We start from the raw sequence: 9,714 nt of genomic DNA on the forward strand, positions 1-9,714 counted from the left end.
AATTGGTATATATTATAAAAATATTTATTTATCTTAAAATAGATTAAAGTTTAGTGTATATTTAATTATTAAGGGTGAGAATTGTAATCCAAGTATCTTATAGATGAGGAGAGTATAAATTTTATTTTTCAATAGAGGGGAGTGTATATTTTAACATAAGAGAGAAGTGGAGTGTAATTCAAGTTTCTCTTAGAAGAAGGGGGTGTAATTTACTCTTGTTTTATTTGAAGAAAATACACATATTTGGATGAGTATGAAATCAACTACGGGACAACAATATGGATACTTTCTTCATAATTTGATACTAATTTATTCAAGGAAGTGGCAATGAGATGCAGCTGATAAACTAAATAAAAAATCATAGTGACATGCGTGCATGAGTATTAATTGTGATTTAGTGCATTATCATGCCAATAATAATGTTGTTAAAATTCAACCAAAACAAAGAGTTGTTGGCAGAACTTTAATTGAATATCGGTTCTTAATTTAGTTAAAAAAATTATTGTGAGATGATAAGACATTACCAAAATCTTATGCTGCATTTCACAACTTTAATTTACCATGTACGTGTGGCTGAGGTTATGATGTCCTTATGCACTTTACATAAATTTAGAAATGGTTTCTGTGAGTTGTATTTCAAAACTATTAGATGTACTTAATGGTTTCCAACACTCTGCATAAATCCCAGCCCAATTATGCCAAAACCATTTTGCTGTGGAAATGATTTATGTGAGTTGTACTTGAAAACCATTTATGGATTTATGGAGGATGCATAAAGATTTCCTTATGCACCATAACCGCACCCATGTACGTGTAAGCGGTTACCGCTCTCAGGACCGGGATTTGCTGTTGTAGTGAAACAACATAACTTCACATAGTTAAGATAATAACCGATAAATCTTATTATACTTTTGTTAAACCAATCCAATGATTGGAATAACAACTGTGTTGTTTTTTACAGCACTGGATCCAAATATGTGCTCACAACCGTTATATCTAGGTTAATGGTTGAGATCATTTCATTGCATGATCTCAAATCAACCAATAAAATTAATTACCATGTAGTAATAAATAAATTTATCTCATTTCATTTATGAAAGTAGTTCTTTTAAAAAAAAAATCATCAAAGTAGTCACAATATAAGCTAGAACATAATCAAAAGTGTTGTGATTAGCATAAAATAATGTCACTCTAATTATTAGCTTCCGAATATTGTTGGTTTGCTTCCGAATAAAACTGAACCTAAACCATTAGCTTGATACTAGTTCTATCGCCACTTGAGTAAAAACCAAATTCAAAAGGCACAAAAGCGTTTGTCTTAGGTGCATGTAAAGCCATCGTTGGTTGTGTATCAACCTATTCCAATAACTTCTCATACCTACTTTTCCAAATACACCATTACACTAAAATGAAATTAATCACTTAATTAGATGATAGCAATTGTAAAACTAAAACAAATTATAAATGCAGATCATCATTGGAGATCACAATGTACTAAATATAATGAATACTCAATTTGTTGTGGAGGCAAACTTTTCGATCTCTTCACCTTCTACTTGAAGTCTGCCTCTAACATATACCTTTAAATTGAGGATGGATGCATCATGCATCTCGACCGATTGATAATAACTGAGGTCAGGGGACGGTTTTACCACCTAGCTAGCCTGAGATCATACTCAATGGCGGATCTCTTTAGGGATTCATGGGAGTCATGGTATCACCTAGATAATCTATAAATACTATATTAGTAGTAGTATATCATATTTTTCTAGTGGAAAGTAGAGTCTTTTCTCTCCACAAGGTCGTGAGTTCAGGTAGTGTTTAATGGGACTCGAACCAGCAACCACACAGTGCATTCAAGCAAACTCAACCAATAGTACTACTTACAATTTGTGTCTTCTCTATGTAACAATTCATATATATTATATAGATATTTATCCAGGCTCTACAAAATTTCTGACTTCGCCACTAACTAAGGTTCCTTTAAAAGGTTTCGTCTTAGCATGCAGCTGCTACGTGGAACAATATAGATGTCCTTGCTGATGCTAACGTTGTAGAAGCTCTTGGATTACAATTAGCAATTCAATTTGCTCATAGTTTTGCCTAACTTATCATTATGGTTGAGGGTGATTTCCTTAATGTGGTCAATACTTTGAAGTCGGCCATCGGCAATAGTTGTAACAATGGCACAACGATTAATGGCTCTCTATCCCCCTCTTAATCTTATTCTCTTTTGATTATTTTTGTAATTTTTAATGGAGAGAGAGAGAATTAGGAGAGGGAAGGTCAAAAATTGGAAGGAGTGGATGTAATCACTATTGTTCCCCCGTGTCTCTATGTTGATGTGGTGTGTTAAGTCTTTTTTTTCCTTCAAAACATCTCTAGATTTTGTTTTAAACAAAGAACTAGCATGAAAATAAATCCCTTTAAGTTGAGGAAAGAGTATTTTTGTCGAAGCGATATTTTTGTTGTGATTTACTTATCACACCATCCATGTTTCTCGTGCGTCTAGGATTTAAGCTTCTTAATAAGCTCTTTCATCTCCAACAAGTCAATCCTATTTTTCTTTCTCTAGGTTCTCTCTTACATTATTTTCACTAGAGATGGTTTTGGATCAATTTTTGATTCGAAATCACAAATCTGCATCTCTCTCTCTCTCTCTCTCTCTCTCTCTCTCTCTCTCTCTAATTCAATCAAAATAAGTAATTTTCTTATAGATCTATTTTTTTCTTCTTCAAAATTTCGTCGTTTGAGTGCGGCGTTGTGTTTTCTTCGTCTTGGGCGACATTGCTTCATTTCTTGTCTTGTTGTGTTATTCATTTGATTCATATTTAAAGATTTGTTATTCAATCAACAATGATTTGGGCGACAACATTTTCGATCCAAATGCATGAATATTCCGATAACTTTAATTTTATCATATTATTTGCAGGTATTTTATCGTTGTATGCTATTAATTTAGATGATATGAGTTTATTTGCAAATTCATCTTTTACGTTCTTAGCAATGTTAAATGATGTATTTTATCAATTTGAATGGATATCGTTTTTTTTTAATTGTTCATCGTGCACACTCAAAAAGGATTATATCCTAGTCTTCTCTCTCTAGGTTCCTATTTTATCCATGTTCGGATTGTACTCGTAAGTGTTTTTATGAAATTTTAGATTATATAATTTAAAAGCTCTCGCAACTCAAAAGACCAGATATTGTCATTAAATTAGTCTATAATCAAATGTCATAACAGTTCGAAAAATAGAATATGAATCAAACATTTCAGTTTTTATGATCCAAATTGTGGCAAACCCATATAAGACCCGTGTTTAACCACACTAGGATTTTTAATATTAATATATTTTGGATTTTATAAGCAAAATGTGTAATTTTTTATTTTTCTTAGAATAGAATGTCTAAAATATATATTTAATTTATATAATTTAAAATGTATCAACACAATGTCAACACACATATTAGCAACATTATGCATAGGGTTAATAGTGTTTTACCCCATGTAATATAGGTCATTTTCGGTTTGCTCCCTGTAAAAAAAAAATTTGGATTCCGTCATTGTAATTTGAAGATTTTTTTTTGTTTTAGACCTTCATGAAAAATTTTGCCCCCTATAATTTGAGGAAATTTCGGTTTACCCCCCTGCAATTTGAACAAATTTCAGTTAACCCCCCGTTAATTTGAAATTTTTTTGGTTTACCCCCTGCCATATCATCGATTTTATACACTCAAAATTCATGAAGGTCCAAAACCAAAAAACTTCAAATTATAAGGACGGAATTCAAATAGAACACTATTAAACCTTATGCCTATTTTCAACATACACAGCACCAACACACATTAGAACGATACCAACTCATGCAACTAATAAAACACATAATATTCTACATTCAAAACTAAATATCCAAAAGATACAAAATAAATTGGGTTTGGGTCATCTGGGACCCGAGACTTATGTTTTCGCCAATTATAAAAAGGAATAGTTAATAAATTTAACTATGTTTTAGGTAAAATATAAAAGTTTTTTTTCTTTTTTTTGTGCTGGTCGGGGTTGAACCTCAGACCTTGCATATATTATGCATTGTCCTTACCAACTGAGTTAAGCTCGGGAGGACAAAAAAATAATATAAAAGTTTAATCGAAGATCATGAGTGTTTAACCGAAGGTAAAATATAAAAAATATTAATTGCACTACCTAAATATAAATATATTATAGTAAATTACTCTCCCCTCCTCTCAAAGATGCTTGAATTACACTCTCTTCCCCTCTTATGTTAAAATATACACACCCCTACCCTCTTATTCAAAACATATTAGAAAATATTTCATTCCCCTCCCTTGAGAGAAGCTTGAGTTACATTTCCCTCCCCTGTTAAGTTAAAATCTACGCTTTAGTGCCTCAGTAGTTTTTTTATTTCGAAAAATCTAGCAAAAAAAATAATCTAACACACTTCAAAGAAAAATACATTGTGGGTTCATTTTAATATAATCAAATTTTGAATACTTATCTTTCTCTATTTTTTTATTCACAATTTCATTAACATGTAGTTTTAAAGCCTATTATAAAATATGAAACAACCCAAAATAAAATTAAAATATTTATAAAATTACTAAAGTCAATTAAGCATGATTATTTAAAAGTAAATTTTATACTCTAAATTATAAAATTAATAACAAAAGATTTAAATTTAATTGTCGTTGACATTTAGATTATAAATAAACGAATTTATATTTTTTAAATGGTATTTTAAAAATAAAATATATTATAAAAATATTTATTTATGTTAAAATAGATTAAAGTGTAGTCCATATTTAATTATTAAGGGAGGGGGATGTAATTCAAGCATCTTATAGGGGAGGAGAGTATAAATTTTACTTTTCAAGGGAAGGAAGTGTATATTTTAACATAAGAGGATAGGGGAGTGTAATACAAGCATCTTTGAGGGGCGGGGAGTGTATTTTACTCCATATATTACAATTATATCAGAAATGTCTACAAATAATATGATCAAATCTAAATCACCATAATACCAGTGCTTCCGGATCTGCAACGTTGATGTCCAAATCATTGATTGAATATGTGATTGACTGAAGTTGATCTTTCAAATTGAACCAAACGAACACTGCAACAAGACGCGGAATCAAACAACGCCGCACAAGACGACGAACAACACAACACCGCACTTAGACGACGAAATCATAAAAAAAAAAAAAACACAAAAGAAAACCTGGATATATGTGGAAATCACTTATTTAGATCGAAAGAAAGGGGAAAAGAAAGATGCAGATGGTGATTCTAAGTTAAAAAATGACCTAAAACCACCCCTCTTGATGAATGAAAGAGAAAGAAAATTTAAAAAGAAATTGGAATTTCTTTCGCTAGAAAGCTAGGGCTGACGTTAAAAAGAAACATGTTGATGTTTGTTTTTTGACTTACAAAAAAAAGATATTGATTAACTATGTGATCTTTTCTATTATCTATTGTAAGAGGGTGAAGGAAACATGTTTGCCAATGAGTTCGCAGGTTTAGGCTCTGAAAGAAGTTCTCTTTCATTGATTTTTTTATTATTGCTTTGCCTTTATAGTGTAGTTGCTGCCAGCTAATTATTGGAATGAGTTTTCTTTTGTTTGTTACATATTGGAATGAGTTTAGAAGAATGATGTTTTCACTTTTTTTCGTTGAAGAAGTTAAACTAACCTACCTAAACTAACCCACTTTTTTTTTCACATTTCTTGTAAAAATTAATTTTATTCAATTTACACCCACACTAAAACTTGGTAAGTTGGTTTTGAAGGATTGCTCCAATCTTTCATTTTTTTTTGAAGAAACTAAAATGGATTAAAATAATAGCCTAGAGATTTCAGCACAAAGAGTGCCAAAACCCCAGTTAAAAGAGTCAATTACAAGAGTGCCAAATGGTTAAAACATGAACAAAATAGAAGGCTATCCTGTTACATAAATATTCCTAAGCAAGGTAAAGAGTTCAACAACCATGAATGGTAAGAGAAAACAAAACTAGGTCGATTCGCTTTCAGCCACCAGTATGATTGGAGCTTAACTTTATCTAACAATTGATTAAAAGAAGCTTCTTTTTGGTGAAATATGCGAGCATTCCTTTCAAGGCAGATCACCCACACACAAGATAGCCAAATAAGATTAAGAGTTGAGCGTTTGCTGTTAGAGAAGCCGCTAAAGGTGCCAAATTGATATAAATGGTCTAACACATTTTCCGAAAACACTAATTCGTAACCAAGCCAGTGAGAAATGTCATACCAAAGTTTGCAAAAAAAAATCACAAGAGAGGAATAAGTGTTTTGCATCTTCTATCATGCCCCATCCCCCCATGCATAAATGAACATTCAGATGTAAAATGCGTCTTTTGATTAAATTGTCTGTTGTAGGTAATCTATCACGTAACAAGCACCAAGCGAAGAGACTGGTTTTTAGAAGCACTTCCTTGTTCCAAATTTCAGTCATGTGAGTAACCGCCAAGTTATTACTAGTGAATGTCAACAGATGATTATAAGCACTTGTAACTTTATAACTGTTGGAGGCATGCAAGTGCCAAATCCACCTGTCAGGATGATTAGGCTGCAAAACAATATAGATAAAAAATCACAACATTCCTGCACTTTCTCTTCCTCCCAAGCCAACAAACGCCGCCACCACTACCAAGCTTCACCCTCAACCCCCCACCAGAAGAATACATTTCAGCCACCGTTGCTAATTTATTAGTAGCAAAATCAAAAAGGCGACTGAAACTATTCTTCAAAACTAACCCATCAATCCAAGGATCCCACCAAAATAAATTTTGGACACCATCTCCTACCTCCCGCCCAACATTATCATCAAACCAACTCCCACCTCCCACACCAGCCTCATTTTTAACATTTATCAAATTATTCCACCAAACAGAATTAAACCGCTCATCCTCGGCAATTTTACCTCCTACCTCACTATATCTAGCAGATAAAACGCTATACCACAAACTTCTATTTTCAACCCGCATCCGCCAACACCATTTACCAAGTAAAGCCAAATTAAATTCCCGAATCCTTCGCACACCTAAACCTCTCTCCTCCTTTTTGGAACAAATAGTGTCCCAGTTAATCCAAGAAATTTTCCTAACCTCCTCACAACCCCAAAAAAAAAACAATTAAATATAGATTCAATGGAAGAAATGATACCTGAAGGAGCTTTGAAGAAGGAAAGAAAGTAGACCGGAAGAGAGGATAAGACAGACTTTAGGAGAACTAAACGACCACCCAAAGAAAGATTTCTACTCTTCCAACCAGATAATCTTAACTTAATACAATCAATCAACGGTTGCCAAAATTTTAGTTTTCGAGGATCACCACCTATAGGCAACCCCAAATAAAGGAATGGGACTCTGCCCAATTTGCAATTAAAAACAGAAGCTGCCTCGACCAACCAAGAATCATGAACCAATCTTTCATTATTTTTCTATTTTGTCTTATAAATGAAGCTCTATATTTCTTCTAAAAAACTAAGTGGACTTCAATAATTAATTGATTCCAAATATACAGAAACTAAATAAGTAAATAATTCTGATAAACATATGCATATTACATACATAACTTACATACAAACACTATTTGAAGTTGTGAATAAAAAAGCATCAATAAACAACATGGAAACCCTCAGACTCGGTGATACTAGATTGAAGTATCTTATAAAGAATAGTTACAAGTGCATCAGAGAAACTCTGTATAAGGTCAACCAAAGATTCTTCAAAAGGATTCACCAATTTTTGCAGATTCAGATTATAACTATGGTTACTGATTTTGCTTCTACAAAGTGGACATGTGGTATTGTTCTTCAACCAAGCACCAATACAATCAGCATGATATCTATGATCACATAAAGGTAATACCCTAACTTTTTCCCCTCTACACATTTGGCTTAAACAAACTGAACAACAATCACTTTCACTTTGATCTATTTCCTTCATTGAGCCACCAACATAGAAATAATTCTTGTAGAGTTTATCAAGAGTCTTAATTATGTTTTCTTGAAATGAATAAGCTATAAGAGCAACTATTGTGAGGAATTTGAGGATGGTTGTTCTTGTCATGTTTGGTTTTTATGGAGCTAAGAGAAATTCTAAGGGACGAGGTAGAGATTTCTAAATTGGGCACATTTAATTACTAATATAATATTAACACTATTAACTAACTACTACATATATAATATTAACACTAATATGTCAAGTAAGCCTTATATAATAAAGTGGTTGATTCCCTTACAATGTTTGGGCATCACGTAATGGTTTGTTTTGGTTGTTTGTATGACTCTAAATTTGTAGAGTAGCTCTTTCGGCACACCTTGTGCCAGAAGAGTTGCTTTTGATGATTAATATAATTCCATTTTTGATTGTTAAAAAAATAATAAAGTGGTTGATATATATATATTTTTTTTTATAAAGTAAAGAAAAGTGAGCATGTGTAACACCAGAAAAGTTTGATTTAAGAATTCGTTAAATCAGTTATGAAATGAGGAAAAGTAAGCATGTGTAACACCTTTTTTCCTTTATTTAATTCGATATTTATTTAATTAATGTTGGAGGTCATAGGATGGTACATACTTTATCAATTTAAATGAATGTATGTCCTTTTGTTTTTTTCAAAAAAAATTAAAAACTGTTTTCTCGCACCCGTTCATTTTTCCTATTTTACCCATGTTCATATTATATAGTCTCAAATGTTTTTATGAAATTTGTATTATATAATTCAAAAACTCCCACAACCCAGAAGACAAGATATTTTACCATTAAGTTAGTCTGTGATCATGTGTCGCAATAGTTCGGCAAATAGAATACGAATACAAATATAATGTTTCAGTTTTTATAATCCAAGAGGATTGGAATAAGAGGATTTCAATAATTAAGTATCTTGCTAAAAGAACCTTCAAAAATTAATTATCATTATTTCAAAGTTGTTTTTGGATAAGATTGAAATATAAGATATGTTTGAAAAACACAACACAAAGATGCAATTCTCTAGAAAAGAGGGAATGAAAAGAGGGAATACTACTAAAGTTTAATCAGCATGTTCTGTCTGTGGACGATTATTTTACATGCATTAAATAATGAAGTGTCATGTTAATTAATGAATAATACAATTAATATATTTTCATATTTAATAACAAACGTGATAGCACACCATTAAATACATGTGTAAAATAAATGTACACTAACAAATCATACTTCAATGTATTGTGGCATATGGTTTAAGAATGTACAAATAAATGGGTCTAGGCGTTTTGGCACGCCTTGTGCTTTAGCGTCTAGGTTTGTTTAATATATATTCTATTTTGACTTTTTTTTTTTTAAAAAAATGCATGAGTCAAACATGTATATATGTTGGTAGTAATTTCAAAATAAAATTACATTCGTGATCTACCTTAATTTTATATAACAATTTTATTATTTATATTTGTTCATGCCATTTCTGACCTTATAGTTCGTTTAAAATTCATATGAAAGTATGAGTGAATGATGACAATAGTTTTGAACACCAAAAACTCATATCAAAATAAAATCATGAATTTGAATCTTGAAAATTAATATAAAAAGTGATTGAAAAGATAAAAATGACACGAAAAAGATAAATGATAAGAATTATCTAAAATTAAGTTAAGAGACGACGAGTGTAATTTTGCCTAATATCAAATGTTTATTGAATATC

Source organism: Medicago truncatula, chromosome 8 (genome assembly GCF_003473485.1).
Source record: "Medicago truncatula cultivar Jemalong A17 chromosome 8, MtrunA17r5.0-ANR, whole genome shotgun sequence".
NCBI lineage: Eukaryota > Viridiplantae > Streptophyta > Magnoliopsida > Fabales > Fabaceae > Medicago > Medicago truncatula.